Source organism: Chiloscyllium plagiosum, chromosome 24 (genome assembly GCF_004010195.1).
Source record: "Chiloscyllium plagiosum isolate BGI_BamShark_2017 chromosome 24, ASM401019v2, whole genome shotgun sequence".
NCBI lineage: Eukaryota > Metazoa > Chordata > Chondrichthyes > Orectolobiformes > Hemiscylliidae > Chiloscyllium > Chiloscyllium plagiosum.
The window spans coordinates 36,943,019-36,961,268 of record NC_057733.1 but is presented as its reverse complement, the minus strand read 5'-3'; the positions used below and the strand labels follow the sequence as shown (position 1 = coordinate 36,961,268).

The 18,250-nt window shown below is 37.8% G+C and overlaps 1 protein-coding gene across 2 annotated transcripts in view; it reads right to left on the bottom strand.

The window, feature by feature from the left end:
- Positions 1–18,250, bottom strand: part of LOC122562184 (guanine nucleotide-binding protein subunit alpha-13) — a 58,521-nt gene that overhangs the window by 23,672 nt on the left and 16,599 nt on the right. The gene's annotated exons all lie outside the window — the stretch shown is intronic.

Genomic DNA, 18,250 nt, shown 5'->3' with positions numbered 1-18,250 from the left:
TGGACTAGAATACTCTGTGCTTCAAATACTAGTGAAATAGCTCCCTCACTGTCACTGAATTAAAATCCTGGAATTACCTCCCCAACGGTATTGTGGGTCAACCAAAAGCACAAGGAATGTACCAGTTCAAGAAGACAGCTCACCCCCAACTTCTAAAGGGCAACAAGGACAGGCACCCTTGTTGGCCACCCAGCGATGCTCACATCCCAAGAATGAGTAAAAGAATAGAAATTACAGCATACTTGTTTTCAAAAGAGATATTTGAAATAATTAAGTTAATTTAGACTCAAGTTTACCTTAGGATGCAAACATATCCTTTTTGAAAAAAAAGGAAGTATTGAGATTGGTATTTCTGATGAACTAGCTTTCAAGAAATTTACAGTAGATAATCTTGTATCTTGAATATATCATACTTAAAATAAGGCTACGGGTTATCTCGGAATTGGTGCATAAAAGTCCACTGGATTAAGCAGATTTGCATTTGTAGCATATAAATTAATAGAACATATTTATTTCTAACCACACTCCGAAAACCAGAGTACTCAGCTAAGCTATTTACAAATTAACAACTTGGAATTCACTTACTTTAATTCTAGAATGTGTCCTTTACTCCAATTAGAAATTGAAAAAGCTATACTCTAAATATGCCGGTAATGACACGTTTATGTTGGACAGGCTGCCTAAAAAGTGTTTTGTTTTAAAGTTTGCTACCCTGACCCACTACGGCAAAGGGCAAAAAAGCATTTTATAAAACAATAAGGCATTTATCTATGCCTCAAAAATGCAAAGTTGCTTAAACTGTGGTTTTAAGTAATGATAATTTTTATTTTCGAAACACACTGCGACATGAAAAGTCACACTGACACTGCATTTCTGCTGAAAAGGTGGTGTGAAATATAAACATGGTGAAAGATTTGTTGATAAATGGGGAATACCTTTTCTGTCATTCTGTGTATTAAGTTTAAAATGAGTAGCTGCTTTTAAATGCTGAAACTAATTTTAAAAATTACTATTTGAATATTCCTACTTTGCATTAGTGAATGGTAAAGCAACAATTCAATCCACAACAGCAGGTGACAATGCATGCATTCAACTTTAAAGCTTCATTAAAATTCAGGACAAACTGAAGTCAAATTTTATTCTTATTCTACATAATTCAACCTAAACCTCAAATTACTGAAGATTCAGTTCTTTGATTCATGATGTAATTGTTTTCTTTTAAAAGTTTGATGGCCATTAAATATCTGACCAAAATACAGCTTTTACCTGAACCCATTACTTTTGAGTTGCTTTTGATATTTTATTGAGCAGCATGATGAGATTAAAGAGTTCATAAACAATCAAAAGTACAACATGGAAACAGACCATTTTTGATCCAACTCATCCATGCTGACCAGATACCAAAAATATACTTAGTGCCATTTGCCAGCACCCAGCCCATATCCCTATAAACCCTTTCTCTTCATACACCGATCCAGATGCCTTTCAAATGTTCTAATTGTACCAGCTTCTACCACTTCCTCTGGCAACTCATTCCATACACGCACCACTGGGTGAAAAAGTTGCCCCTTAAGTCCCTTTTAAATCTTTCCCCTCTCACCCTAAATTCATGCCCTCTAGTTCTGGACTCCCCCAGCACAGGAAAAGACCTTATTTATTAACCCTATCCATGCCCCTCATGATTTTACCAACCTCTGTAATGCCACCCCTCAGCTTCTGATGCTCCAGGGAAAATAGCCCCAGCCTATTCATCCTCTCCCAATAGCTCAAATCCTTCAACCTGGCAAGATCCTGGTGAATCTTTTCTGAACTCTTTCAAGTTTCACATTATCCTTCCTATCACAGGGAGACCAGAATTGCACGCAGTATTCCAAAAATGACCTCAATAATGTCCTGTATAGCCACAGCATGACCTCCCAACTCCATATCAATCTTTCCTGTTACAAGGAAAATATATGTCTGGATCACAACGTAAGTAGCGTTAACCTCAGATACATGCATAAGTGGTCACATAACTAGTGTGAACTGTAGTTTAAAAATGTTTGGGTTGAAATTTATTTGCTTGGCTATCAAAATAGAAGCCTCAGATAATCATGTCAATTTTATCTTAGAAGCGAAAAACTTTTTAAAATTTATGTCAACTGCTACCAAACAGAGCTAAAGCATTAACATCGAACATAGTAAAGTACAGCACAGAACAGGCCCTTTGGCCCACTCTATTATGCCGAGGTTTAATCCTAATGTAAAATATAGTAACTTAACCTACGCACTCCTCAACTCACTGCTACCCATGTGCATGTCCAGCAGTCGCTTAAATGTCTTCAGTGACTCTGCTTTCACCACCACAGCTGGTAATGCATTCCATGCATTCACAACTCTCTACGTAAAGAACCTACCTCTGAAGTCTCCTTTATACCTTCCTCCTAATATCTTCAAACTATGACTCCTCGTACCAGTCACTCCTACCCTGGGGAAAAGTCTCTGACTATTGACTCCATCTATTCCTCTCATCATTTTATACACCACCATCAGGTCTCCTCTCTTCTTCCTCCTCTACAGAGAGAAAAGTCTGAGCTTATTCAACCTGTTAATGAAAGCCAAAACACCATATGCTTTCTTAACAACCCTATCCACTTGGGTGGCAACTTTGAGGGATCTATGTACTTGCACAACCAGATCCCTCCGTTCCTCCACACTGCCAAGAATCCTATATTCAGCATTCAAGTTCGACCTTCCAAAATGCATCACTTCGCATTTATCCAGGTTGAACTCCATCTATCATTTCTCAGCTCAGCTGTGCCTCCTGTTTATGTAGCGCTGCAGCCTGCAGTAGCCCTCTATACTATCGATGACACTTCCAACCTTTGTGTCATCTGCAAACTTACTAACCCACCCCTCAACCTCTTCATCCTAGTCATTTATAAAAACGACAAATAGCAGAGGCCCAAGAACAGAGCCCTGCGGGACCCCACTCAACATTGACCTCCAGGCAGAATACTTTCCATCTACAACCACTCTTCCCCCTTCGGTCAGCCAGCCAATTCTGAATCCAGATAGCCAAATCTCACTGCATCCCATATTTCCTGATTTTATGAATGAGCCTACCATGGGGAACCTCATCAAATGCCTTGATGAGCCTACCATGGGGAACCTTCTTAAATGCCTTGCTTAGGTGATTAATTAGATGATTTTTTAAAAATCCAAAGTTCTTATTACAAACATTTTCTACAATCACAAAATAAGTTAATTCACGTCATCTGATTTACACAATGCACATTCAAGCTCCACTGGCTGAACAGGCTGGGGCTGTTTTCCCTGGACCGTCAGAGGCTGAAGGGTGACCTTATAGAGGTTTATTAAATCATGAGGGATATGGATAGGATGGAAGGTCTTTTCCCTGGGGTGGGGTCCTGAACTAGAGCGCATAGCTTTAGGGCGAGACGGGTAAGATTTAAAAAGGACCCAAGGGGCAACGTTTTCACACAGCAAGTGGTGAGTGTATGGGATAAGCTGCCAGAGGAAATGGTGGAGGCTGGTAAAATTACAACATTTAAAATGCATCTGGATGGGTATATGCATAGGAAGGGTTTAGAGGGATGTTGGCCAATTGCTGGCAAATGGGACTAGATTAGATTGGGATATCTGGTCGGTATGGATGAGTTGGAGGGAAGGGTCTGTTTCCATGCAGTACATCTCTATGACCCTCTGACAAGAGCACATAGAATCCAGGTTTGCACATTTTGCAGTCCCTTCAGGAATATGTTCAAATCAAGGCTCAGTTATCCATCTCAGATAAGCATAGAAGATTCCATAACACTCAAGAGCAGGCAAGTTCTCCCAATGTCCTAGCTTCCATGTAGCCTTCAACTAGCATCTGGTTCTTCCCTTATTGCTATTCATGGGGCCTTAACGGTGCATAAGCTGAATGCTGTTGCCTATATGGTAAGTGATCATACTTTATTACTTGTGGAATTTCATGAGCTTGCAAAAGGCACTACAGGGGAACCTCGATTAACCGAATAACAATTATCCGGAAATCAGACTATTCGAAGGAGATCTTGAGGTCCTGATAGAAACATTACAGCAAAGACGTGTTTTTAACAGTGATCATATCTTTTATTTAGTGATTAAACAGGCACTGTCTCAAAATGACTGACTGCCCGCCCTTCCTCTCTCCCTACACTTTCCTTGGAGTTCTACAGAGGGGTGTACCCTAACACTACCACCGCCCGCCACCCCCCCGCCTCTGCAGTTGTCACTTTCTCCTAGTAAAAAAAAAGTTGTGTGGGGGGCTGTGGCTGCGTCCCCACAGAGGCAGCTGCAGCAGTCTGATTGTTGGTGTGCAGTCCGGATGCCCCAGAGAGGGGCCAGAGGTGGACCGGGAGGGGGGCGGCCAGAGCCTCGCGCACTGTGTGCTGCTGTAGTCTGTTGAACATGGAGCAGACTTTAAATTCTCCGCGCCCCAGAGGAATTGCATTTAATCAATTTTCTGAATAATTGATTTTCCAAATGAAATACTGCCCACCCATCACATCGGATAATCGAGTTTCCAGTGTATACAAGTCTTTATTTTTTTTAGTGTACAGCTTACACAGAACCCTTTTGTGCAATGCAATATTTGTTTACTAACTTTCAATTACAGCGAGTTTGAAGAATGAAGATCTTCACCTTGGGAGGAGTCAATGGACGAGGAACTTTTTAAATAATTCAAATGTGTGAACAGTAGGGAAAAAAAAAGTTTGCTCACTCCAATAAAATTTAAACTGGTAAACATCATCAATTTGCTTGAATGCTGAAACAAACATTGCCCAAGGTTGGAAAAGCCTTTCCATAGTTTTAATCTCACATTAAAATAACTTTTATTTATTTGAACAATTCATTTACAACATTTCACATAGGTAAAGATGTTTCAAACAGCTAGACACAATTCCTTTTAAATTTCAAAACTTCCAAAGAAAATAATCATTGCTGGCATTTTAAATTTGAATTTGAAATATGAGCAATTACTCCCATTCTAATTCTGCAGACAGCCACCAAGCAACCTTAAATTAATATATGGTTCGAAACGTGAATGCATTGCATTTCCAAACAGTGGAGGTAAAAATCCTGGATGCCTTTCAGATATATTTGGGTGCTGTAATACAGAGACTTAAGTACTCTAACTGGGCCATCTTCTTCATTCACAACTATTTGATGTTGTAGTTACTTACCAGTCTTTGAATGATTGCCATACTGTTGCAATTTCAATGAAAATTCCTTCTATAATGCATCTAAAGTTTTAAACATTTTGTTCAGGAATCAAGACTTTATATGACTGTTCAAAAATACAAATACAAATTGTCACATCTGATAGATACTTAACCGGAATACAATTGTATCAAGCAACATCAGTTTCTCCCAATGAACTAATCACTGGTATTCAACCACTGCAGAAAATTTGATTTTAAAAGTGCAAGCATCCACTATGTAACATTATGGGTAATAGAGTGAGCTCCCCCTGTCATTTACAAGAAATGAAAGGATTGCTATTAAGACATCAAGAGATAATTATCAAGAAATCTGTACTTTGGGCACACTCCTGAACATTTTCTCTTTCCCCTAATGCATGAATAAAATGTCTTAGAAGAGCTGAACATTCTGCATAAATCAAACTTGAACATTTCCTAAATTCATAAGTGTTTATGATGCATATTAGCAGAACATACACATCCAAACTCAATGTCTTTTCGGTGATTTTATATTAGTGAAAGGAAAAACACTTGCCTGGCAAATCAAGAGAAAAATTTAAATACGATTTGCTTCTGCAAAATGTCACAATTAAATGTGAACAGAGCAACACTGCTCGCTACCCTGCATAACAAATTAAGCATGAAAGGGTTGTATTCACATTTTTTGTTACTTATGTCCAGAACTATTTAGTTCAAGTGCACCAAAGAGGTTGCAGCACCAAAGAGGTCTTAGACAAGTCAAGAATACTGATAACAGGTGATAGTTGATCCTGACAAATGACGAGATTACAAAAATACAGCTATTCTAAAAACGTACAATTATCACTTAGATGTATAAAACCAAAATTACAAAATACATGACTCAAGATGTTGATTTAGTATTTTACTTCTTAAAATGGCTAAATTTTGAAGTTCATGAAAATTGAAGTTGCATCAAGACTTAAGTGAACTTCATAGTATAGGTCAAATGCCCTAGTTCCAAATAGTGTTAAATCAAATATTCAGAGAATCTTGCTCAATGTTAAAGCATTCTTAGATGTGAATACAAACAATTTCCAATGTATCAAGATGCTCAATGGATAAATGAATTTGATAAATGGACACAAAACGAAAATAGATTGAGGAATTTAACTCCTTTATCCCAAAGTATTCATTCCTTAATTTGTCAATGTTGTAAAATTCAGACGCTGTAGGTTGCTCAAAACAAGAGTAGGAAAGAGCTTATTCTGGACAGTTTCATCTCCATATTCCCAGCAAGTTTGAATGATTATAAATTACTCAGACGGTCAATCAAACCACAATTCCCATTATTATCACAAAAGTTAAGATATTTTAAAAGGATTCCCCAACATATTTGTCTGTTAAGCCAGGTCAACAGAAAGCATGGATCAGGTTTCTGTATTTAAAAATTTATTATTCATTACAGGCAAATCAACTCTAACAATAGATAAACAATTATGAAACAATCAGCATTTAACTCTACTCGTTAGAATTCTAACTGCCTAATAAACTCCCCCTTATCTGTTCTTATACACAGGTAACAGGTGGGGGAGAAAACCATGGATTACGGATAGACGGTAAAACTGGAAAAAAGTCACGGTTTCTGTTAACCAGGTTTGCCGAGATGATTCTTATGCTAGTCAGAACTGTTTCACACTCACCTGATGCTTTCACTGATTTACAAGAGGGTGGCTTGTACATTTATCAAAAGTGAAGACTTATCAATTAAGTATCATGGCTTATAGCACTGAAGGAAAGATAAATTAGCTTTTACTGTGGAAAACCAAGACAGCTCCTAAGCTGGTGAAAGTCCAAAGGCTTCTGTATATCTTATTCAGCTATTGCAACTTTGTTTCTTCTCTCAGTTCTTTTATTGTTACTGCTCTCTCTCGATGAAGCCTAAATCAAAATTACAAGATGTGTTCATGCCAGCAACTTGAGGTGCAAACAAATGAGAATGCAAGTTCAAACTTTATAGTTAGGGCTACAATAACACTAAACCAATAAAGACAAAAATATGGGATATCCTTGGGTTCAAAGCATTTTGTTGATACGGTATTAAGTACAGTGACTTAACTGCACTTCAAGGAAACTGTCGTAGTTTCTTAAAAATCTACTTTCACAAGACTTCATAAAATTTCTGACATTTCAAATGACACTGCCACAGAAAAGCTTTTATCAGATACAAAACAGAAAAGCTTGAGTTGTCTGGAGCAACTGATTCAAATGATTTTGGTTTCATAAATACATGATTTGAAAAACCTGTGCAAGACAATAAGGAGCACCATTATGGACTCAGTTTCCAAATTGAAAAATAACAGATTTACATTTTCAAATTCATCACATTTACCAAAAACCTCTCAAAGAACACAATCACTTTGAAATTCAATATGCAGGCAAGTACCAAACATTACACAGAAACAAATTCTTCATACTGCAATAGTTTTGGTGCTACTGCCTTAGCAAACTCACATTGAGCAGTTAATTTACAGCAGAAACAAGCGCCTAAAAGTCATGTTAAATGAAACCAAATTGGCAAAGCTAACAAAACAGCTCAACAGTTGGCAGGTCAAATCTCTAAATCTTTATTTTGCCGTTGTGCCTTAAACCATAGAGTACAGCAAGTCCATGCCATCCACTCATCTAGATTTGAAATACTAACTACACATGTCTTATTGTAACAAAATTTTCTTTTAAAAGCAATTACATTTGCAACCTTATAGGACATACTGTATCTGGTATTCAAATCACTGAAAATCTCTTTGCCAACATTAAAATAGATGGGGAGCCCAAAACATGTGCTTTAACCATTATTTACAGATATTCAAAGAATTAAGATAATATTTTTAATATAAATGCAGTCATATAACTGAACTGAGATAGTAACTAACTTCAGAAATTTTCACTTTCAAAAAACGCAACTTTTATTATTTTAAAGTTGGCGAAGTATATATATGTTAATCCCTATTTCTGATCAAAACTATTTTGTACATGTATGGTGTCAAGCTTTCATCTCACCAAGTTTGTTTCTTGAAAAACAGTTTGGTTTATAGTTTCTTCAATGAAATTAATCTATTAATTTTTTTGTCACAATCATAATACCCAAACCTAGAAAGTGCCTCATTCCCAGATTTTTGACAGGTGGGTTATTAAATTTGAACTTTATTATTAACAGGCTTCATAAATATGATTAAAGCCCAAGCAACATATTTGCTGTCTAAAAAGAAGGTAATGTGATATGGAACAATAATAAGGTAATGAATTGTATACACAGTATTAAGAAAACATTCATAATGACAGGCAAACTTTGCACTAACCAGACTGTGACTAAAAACTTTAAATTCAGGCTATGAACTTCAGACTTTGACTAAAATTAGGCGAGCTATATATTTTTTAAAAGTAGTATTATTTACCATTGAATCCAACAACAGCCACTTTGCAAACATTGCATGCACACAGAAATGCAATTATATGAACAGAATTACTGAAAACTTTGAGAGTTTGTTTCAAGAAACCAAAACAGCTTAGACACACCTCATGTAAGAATAAACAGTATTATGCCAATAAAGGTATGAGAAAGAACCAGCACGATCACAATTTTACACTCCAAAACAGTTATAGAATACATAAGCTAATTTTCAGAAAGAGAACGGTACTAAAAATTGATACTTCAAATCAAGCCTACTCAAATCATGATATTTTTTAAACTTGTATACACCATCACAACAGGATACTCAGTAAATGTGCTCTGAATAGAGGTTAAACACTGAAGCTTTGTATTTTTGGATATCATTTCTCAAAGACTGCCTCAACTCAACCAGCCCAAGCAGGTATTCTGATAAACCAAGAGAAAGACTTGCACTATACTTTATGCAACTTTTGAGCCTACAATGAAAGATTATTTTGTCAATTGTTGCTCATAAGATCAGTTTTTTGTAAATCACCGTCAAATTATTAAAATGTTGATCTGATTCATGCTCTACAAATGGGTAATAAAAGCTTGAATTTTCAAATTACCAAATTTACTCCTAAGTTCAATGGCTATCATGTATTTTGATAACTTCCATGAACATATCTTCAACTAACCACTTCTTGGCCTCAATATTGCCCCAGTTAAGGAAACACCATATCTCTTCCAACCTACAAGACTCCAGTCCAAAAACTGGAAATTGGGATTAGGATGGATTGTTCTTTTTTTTAAGCCTGCATGAAGATGGGCCAAAGGCCTCCATTCGACTGGATACTATCACCCACATCTTCACATGCTCAAAAAACTTATTCTTCCACAGCTCCAAGACAGTAAAAATGTTTTACCTATCTCACATGAAGCAATAAAATTTGAAATTAGTCATCATTTGCTGATAGGATGCACACAGAACAACTTACATTTATATATCATATGATGTCGAAAGATGTTTTACAACCAGAAAATTTATTCTGAAATACATTCAAACTAGTAGCCCTTTTTTTGCACAGCAAAATGCCAAAGAAAAAAAACCTTTTTACTCTTCTCCAAATAACATCAGGGAGTCTCACTTCAAAAACAAAATCCTGATCAACATGGGGCCTACGAAATAGATTTGATCTACACTGTTGTTAAAATGCATGATTTGAAATGATACAATGATATAACATGATATTTCAAAGGATCTAAATAACAAACAACTCTTCCTCATAACAAGCCAAATAGCTTATTTTTTTCCAAACGCAGATGCCCCTCTGGTGCTACAACTACAAAACATAGCAAGTCAATGCCAGGGCAGCAGATGGAATTTCAATTCAGCTTTGCGGTTAGGGTCTGCTTCAACATTCGGATAAATTATACAGTGTATAGTTGTGCTCCACTTCATACCATTGGATGGTTGGGGGCGGGTGCTCGTATGCTGTGTCCTGAATTGGGAGCAGACTTTAAAAACACCAAGCCCCAGAGGAAAGGCATTTAATCAATTAACCAAATAATCAATTATCCGAACAAAATAGGCCTGCCCATCTCGTTTGGATAATCGAGGTTCCCCTGTACTTGGAGCTGCATTTACCATTTCCTCTGGACAGTTCATTCCACGCTGAAACCACACTGTAGGGGAAAAAGGTTGCCCCTCACGTCTCTTTTAAATCTTTCTCCTCTCACTTAAAATTATGCCCTCTAGTTTTGAATTCCCCTACCCTAGGGGAAATACCTTTGCTATTAACATTATCTATGCCCCTCATGATTTTATAAACCTCCAAGAGGTCACCCCTCAACCTCCTACACTTCAGAGTCCCAGCCTACCCAGCCATCCTTACAATTCAAACTCTCCACTCCCAGAAACATCTATGTAAATCTTTTCTGCACGCTTCCCAATTTAATAATATTCTTCCGATAGCAGGGTAACTTGAACTATACACAGTACTCCAAAGTGGCCTCACCAACACCCTGTATAGTTGCAACATAACGTCCCAACCCCTATATTCAATGGTCTGACCAATGAAAGCATGCGTGCCAAATGCCTTCTGTGGCACCACTTTCAAAACAAATATATATGGTTTGCACAAGATGCAGGAGTTGCTCATAAAACATCCACACCATTATCCCATATGCAACATCATTGTGGCAATATCTCACTGACTTCCCTGTCCCAAAGTTTGAAATATGTTTTGTGTGTGTGCTGCCACTGCTGAGTGATCCCATTACTGAAGGACTGCTTTGTTTCAGATACTGCCCACATAAGCTCATTGGAACCATCACGACTAGGTCCAGGCAACAGTTGTGGTTGTCCTGATGACAGCTGCATACAAATGCATAAGGAACATATGGATCCACAAGCCCAGAAAAAACATCAGTCTCTAACTGATGTGAAGCCAACCCTTACTGTACAGCTTATAGCCATTGCTACCCTCATGATGCATTGTTAACCCATCTTTTCAAAACTTACACCTGTAGCACATTGAGAACAGTGAAATATTACATTATCTCCCTCTCCTGCTGTTGGTCAAGTGAGGTTCATGCAAATAGGGACACATCTCCTAATACATAACTATGAACCATTCAGGACAATTCATTAAGTGATAATATACAGGGCAACCTCAATTATCTAAACGACACAGGCGGGGAGTATTTTGTTCGCATAACTGAATGTTCGGATAAGTGCTCAGAGTCAGGTAAATATTTTAAATCAAGTTAACATTAACAGAAGGTTGAATTAATTTAATATTTAAACACTTGCACCAGACAGAGATGATTCAGCCAGTGGGAAGACCTCTCTCGGTTGTACACAGAGCCGCCATCTCCAGCCTTTTCAACTGGACTTAGAGGTCCATCTTCTCCTCTCCGCAACCACCAGCCTGGCACTTCCTCCACTGCCGCCAGCTGGAAACTGCTGCCTCGCACAAACGGTCCTTGGGCTAAGGCACAAAGCGGGTGCAACGCAGTCTATCGCCCGATTCTCGCACAACTGTTCCACCCCCTTCTGGAAACCTATCACAGAAACTAGACAACCAGATTCTCTACTGTTAAATTTACCTCAATCGTTTTATATTGAAACGAGAAGCAAAGAAAATAAATGACAGACGCAGAGCAGGAGTGAAGTTGCCCTGTCTTGGAAAGAGAGTTTCTGCAGGTAGTGACAGAGTCCAGTTTCTGATCTCAAACTTCGGGACCTCAAGATCTTGCTCAGATTGTCCAAAATTCGGATAACCGAGGTTGTTCTGTACTCTGTTTCAATAAAGTTTACTCTCAGCTCATTGATGTAGAACACAGAAAGGGCAAACAAACTCAAGGAAAACTAAAGGTGGTAAAAAAAAGTTTTTTTTCAAGCAGTTGCATTTAAGACAGAGGAAATACCAAGATACAACTAACACATCTCAATATCCACCACTCCCAGACTTACACAATCAATAGCTTCAGACACTTCCCCCAATTTCCTGAAGCCCCGCAAGAGCTACATATTGAGCAACTTCATTCGGTCTGATCAAAAATGATCTCAAACTCAATAAACACCATTCATATCACTGAACAATGCCCCTTAACATCGAGTAGATATATGGTCCTTGCTACATGGTCCTTGCATATCAAGATTCAAGAAAGCAAAAACACTTAAAAGGAAATTGCATGCAACTTAGACCCTTCATTCTCCAATGAATTCTTAATAGTCATCTTAAAGCTTTCAAAACAACCATCTTAAATAGCTTGTAAACTTTTGAGTGAACAGGCTGTTTCTATAGCAAAACAAAATACTTGCTGCCCTCAACAGCTCAAGTATTAAAAGGTGACATATAATGTTAAGTTGGAAAACAGCAGCATAACTTGCACTGGAAGAGAAGTAAGCTATTCTGAATCTCAAACCTGTTCTACTATTTGCTGCAGTTAGAGTCACCATGAGGCTTTTAAAGTACTGACAGAGAAAATACCCATCAGTATAATTATAGATTTGTCTTTAAAATTGCTGACTGCCTCAGAATAATGTACTCAGGCACACACAAAGACAATGACACATGTATAAGTAGTGATGGCAACAGGAAGCTAAAGAATTAAAAGCATACCAGACATCAATCACTCAAAATGAGATGACTTCTGCCAGATCCTCCCAAAAGTTTACAAATACATGAAACAATTGATGAAAACTCAGCATATTCCATTTTCCATCCTAGAATAGTACTCCTAAATGGTCTAATTTCATTTATGACAGCTCTGATTCAAAATAGTTGGATCAATGGCCTGGTTTACGTTAATACTAATAGGACTATTGTAGAGATGTTGTTAATTAGTTAACCATCCATTATGAGAAATACTGTTCATGGTCGGTCTTGAAATGATCAATTCCATTACATTCTCATCAAGCTTCAATGATGATAAATCTCTGATGTACACATCTCTCAGTTCTTCAAATTAAAGTATCTGCTTTTAATCTGATATTACAGCAGTAATAGTTCATGGCAAGATGTCACTATTGTTTAAGAAATTTATGTTACAATTTCCAAGTAAACAGTCTCTAATGCGACTGAAACTCATTCTGTCGGATTTTAAAGCAAGTGAATTTTACAAATGGATTATAAATAGTAAAGAATTATATAATTGATTCATGCAGGCTCTCCTCATTTATTCAATCAAAACATTTCACGGTTAAGTTCCTGATCTACTTTTATTTCTCTAAGGGAACAGCTTCAGCTCTCCAGACACTTCATAAAAGTGAAGACCCTCAATCCTGAATCATATTATTGCACAACAGAAAAAAATTACATAAAAGATGAAAACAGATCTTTTCAGTTTTGCAAATTACATAAAATAGCGTGACAAGAAACTACGTCAATCTTACTGAGGTCTTTTCATAACTCCAATGATTAAGCAGCTGCTTCTAAACCCAGGAAGATCAAAGTTTATTCATTGGTCAGTTAATTCATAAATGTGGTCTGAGTTGCTTTGCCAATTTCTTTCTTTTCCCTTTTGGGGAAAGCACTTCTTTACATCTCATCTTTTCATTGATGGACCAATGGGCTGAGAAGTGGCAGATGGAGTTTTAATTTAGATAAATGTGAGGTGCTGCATTTTGGAAAAGCAAACCTTAGCAGGACTTATACACTTAATGGTAAGGTCCTGGGGAGTGTTGCTGAACAAAGAGAGCTTATACACTTACCATTAAGTGTACAAGTCCTGCTAAGATTGCTTTCACAAAATGCAGCACCTCACATTTATCCGAATTAAACTCCATCTGCCACTTCTCAGCCCATTGGCCCATCTGATCGAGATCCCCTTGTAATCTGAGGTAACCTTCTTCGCTGCACACCATACCTCCAATTTTGGTGTCATCTGCATCCAAATAGTTTATATAAATGACAAAAAGTAGTGGACGCAGCACCGATCCTTGTGGCACTCCACTGGTCACAGGCCTCCAGTCTGAAAAACAACCCTCAAGCACCACTCTGTCTTCTACCTTTGAGCTAGTTCTCTCTGTTTCCCGTGAGATCTAACCTTGCTAACCAGTCTGCCATGGGGAACCTTGCCAAATGTGTTACTGAAGTCCTTATAGATCACATCTACCGCTCTGCCCTCATCAATCCTCTTTGTTACTCCTTCAAAAAACTCAATCAAGTTTGTGAGACATGATTTCCCACACACAAAGCCATATTGACTATCCATCAGTCCTTGCCTTTTCAAATACATGTACATCCTGACCCGTAGGATTCACTCCAACAACTTGCCCACGACTGACATCAGGCTCACTGGTCTATAGTTCCCTGACTTGTCCTTACCACCTTCCTTAAACAGTGACACCACATTGGCCAACTTCCAGTCTTCCGGCACCTCATCTGTGATTAACAATGATACGAGTATTTCAGTAAGTGGCCCAGCAAAGGAGGCTGGTACAACTGCAACATTAAAAGGCATCTGGATGGGTATGTGAATAGGAAGTATTTAGAGGGATATGGGCCATGTGCTGGCATATGCGACTAGATTAGGTTGGGATATCTGGTCGGCGTGGACGTGTTGGACCGAAGGGTCTACCCGTTTCTGTGTTGTACATCTCTATGACACTCTAACTCTAATGACCTATTTGGTCAAAATCCAGCATATGGAAATTTGCAAATACTAAGTGTTTTGCAGCGTAGTTTCTTAACTGGTATCCAACATTTAAGTTGCAATGAAGGCAACATTCAGTTTGCCAATTAATTATTTGAACACATTACTAAATAAATGTAGTTAAAACTACAAATTTGAAACTACGGGAAAAAATTACAACAGTGCCCAGCAAAACCACAACATCAACTCATTTAGAAATAAAGGCAGATAATTTAAAAAGCTTAGCAGATTAATAAGTTTTTAAAAGCCATTTCAAAATTGGAGTATCACAAAGATGTTTGGTCAAAGAACAAGTTCTAATGCGGTGCACTGGTCTTCTTTGGTTTTGATTGCCAAACAAGCTTTCACTGCATTGCATTGGCCTTTTGTAGTACACACTTTTCTGGGGACATCTGGTATTTTAAAAAAAAACACGTTCAGAACTTTTTTTAAAAAAAACAAAGACACTATAAAATGCCAAAAATGTTCACAAAGTTGAGGTTGGCACACAATACAATCCCTCCAAATTTGTTTGCAATAGTTTCTATTTTCAAGAAAATTATTTTTCTAAGTTGAGAATTTAAAAACATAAGAATCAATAATCTAACTACAAATATACTAATGGGATAATAAAAACCAAAAATCCAGGAAACATTTAATAAATTTAGTGGTAAATATGGAAGACGAACAACAGGCAATATTTCTGGTCTAAGACCACTTCTCAGAACACCCCAGATGAAAGGTCACAGATCAACAGCATCAACTCTTTTTCTCTCTCCACAGATTCTGCTGGACTCGCCAAATATTTACAACATTTTCAATTTGCAGTTCAGATCTTCAACATTGACAGTATTTTGCTTTCATACAAATGGAAATCTAAGTCAGTAGCTATAACAAAACACCTGTGCCGGAGAACAAAATAATTTGAAGCAACATTCTTAATGTTCCTTTTACCCTTGCTTTTATTCATGTACAATGACAAAAATTACCAAGAGGTTCATTTTTTCAATCAGTTTGAAGGTTCCAACACAAGTAGCAGTTTTTACAGATATCAGCATCTCTCTAATGTAACTTTCATGCTCTTAAAGAACAGTATTTTATGGAATCATGTGTTTCCACAGATAGTTTAATGCTGTCCTGACACTCAATTAAATAATTTTAATGTCATTCGCTAGAAATCAGCAGCAGGGATCCATGCAAATTTCTTTCATACCTCATTCCAACTGCAGTGAAACTATGAAGGTAACTGTGAAGACTTTCTTTGCTTTAGCTCCGCACAAACAAATGACCAAAATTAGTACATCAAGTGGGGGACATAAATGTTAGATGGAAAAAAAATTAAGAACAGTGTTCTGCATGACTGAGTACCACATTAGCTACAGTGCCCCACCACTTGGCCACGCTTATCCTAAATAGCTGAATAGCTGATAGTGGACAGATGCAATTAACTATCTGTCACTAAAATAAGTACCAATTACAAAGTCATTTGCTTAAGCATGACTATTTCAGACTGACTGTACCTCATCAAATGCTGCACTTACACTGTCTTTTCAGAAAACTTTACTGCCTTCAGTCACCCCCATTGGCCTCAAGAGCTTTTGCAATAAAATGCCAAGATAAATGGGTTTATCACTGCGTTTAATTCAATCACGGTCCAGTCCTCCAAAGCTGAAATGCCTGAACTCTGAGCTTAAAGTTCACTCCGAAACCAAAGATGAAAGTAAGCAACACTACATATTTGAGCCCCATTCAGCTCTTTAATACTACACAAGACGTGGATCATTAATACAATGTGCTTACAAAACCAGCACACAGAGAGCCACAAATGGAAAGATGAAGGGCAACGATGCCTTCTGTCCATCTCAAATGTCTTGGTTACACTGGCCACCATGCATCAAAAACAAACTGCAATGCAGCCACAGGTGATGGAAAGTACATTTTCATCCAATAATCCACTCGAATTGCTGTTTTCACCTCAACACCTGAAATACACTTTCTGTAGGTCGACCATTCTCCTATTGTCTCTATGCAAATAAATATTTGCAAGCATGTAATATCACCATTCTTCCTCAGGAAATGCCATGCCTTTACTGACAACTCTACTGACATCCCAAATATAATTAAATGTACTCATACTGAGAAAGATTAAATAGAACTTGTTTACACATACCTTTTTACACTTTGCATAAACTGCTAAATATAACATATTGTACATATTACACTTCCTTAGCAACTTTAAAATACAATAACTGTTGTCGCAGCCATATAATACAAGTCAGTAGCAACAGAAATCATCGGAGTGCTGAAAACTCTGTGATAATGTGTCCCTGCTGAGAGGTAAAATGGCTATTACAACTTTCCATTGCAATTCTTTACATTGCAGCTGTACACTATAAAGGTATTTGGTGACCACTCAGCACAAATGTAGTTGAGGGACTCAAGTCAGCAAGTTCAAGAACATTCCAGTTATATCATAGTACTTCAGTTCAAAAATTATTTTATAACTACCTCAGATTTTGCACAAACCATATAAAAAATTTAGTTGAGGTTAAAACTGCAATTGGCAGGTTTCTGTTCATCAATTTGCCTTTCTAATGCTGCATCCAAGTCAATGTCAATAACATGCTTATTACAGTAAATTACATTTAGAACTCTAACAAAAATGGAAGTAACAATTGATTGTCCATGAAGAAACTAATGTATTTCAGTAGCTGTGCAATATCTTAAAGCCATTCTACTTTTAGATTTTAGGGAAATGGGGAAATATTTACAGGTTACAAAATAAAAGACCAGCAGAGTACTTTTAGGGAACAAGTTAAGAGCTAAGTAAACAAAAGAGATGCAGGGCCAGGCAAAGCGTAACTGCATGACATGGGAGCTGGTGCACCCCATTTGATTCATTGACCACATCTGTACCAAGTGTTGGTTGCTTGAGGAACTCTGGCTCAGAGGTGATTAACTGGGCTCTTCAGTTTGAAGTGTGTGCGTGCACTTTTGGGGGGGTGGGGGGTACCTGGATGCTGCTTTTCAGGAGGCAGGCACATCTCTTACATTAACAATCCTGAAACTATCCTATCAGTGCTCATGGACAGGAGGATGTGACAAGTGAAGCAAATCAGGAGATAGTGCTGAAGGAGCCCTAGCTCTTGCACTTGACTAAAGGTTTTGAGGTTCTTACCCTCTGCATGGAGAGTGGGGCTGTAAAAAAAAAAAAGGACCATGGCACCACAGTACAAGGAACCATTCAAGATGTTTTTTTGGGGGCAGGTGGGGATGTAGTTATAGAGGTAAAAACAATGACTGCAGATGCTGGAAACCAGATTCTGGATTAGTGGTGCTGGAAGAGCACAGCAATTCAGGCAGCATCCGAGGACAGGCAAAATCGACGTTTCGGGCAAAAGCCCTTCATCAGGAATAAAGGCAGAGAGCCTGAAGCATGGAGAGATAAGCTAGAGGAGGGTAGGGGTGGGGAGAGAGTGGCATAGAGTAC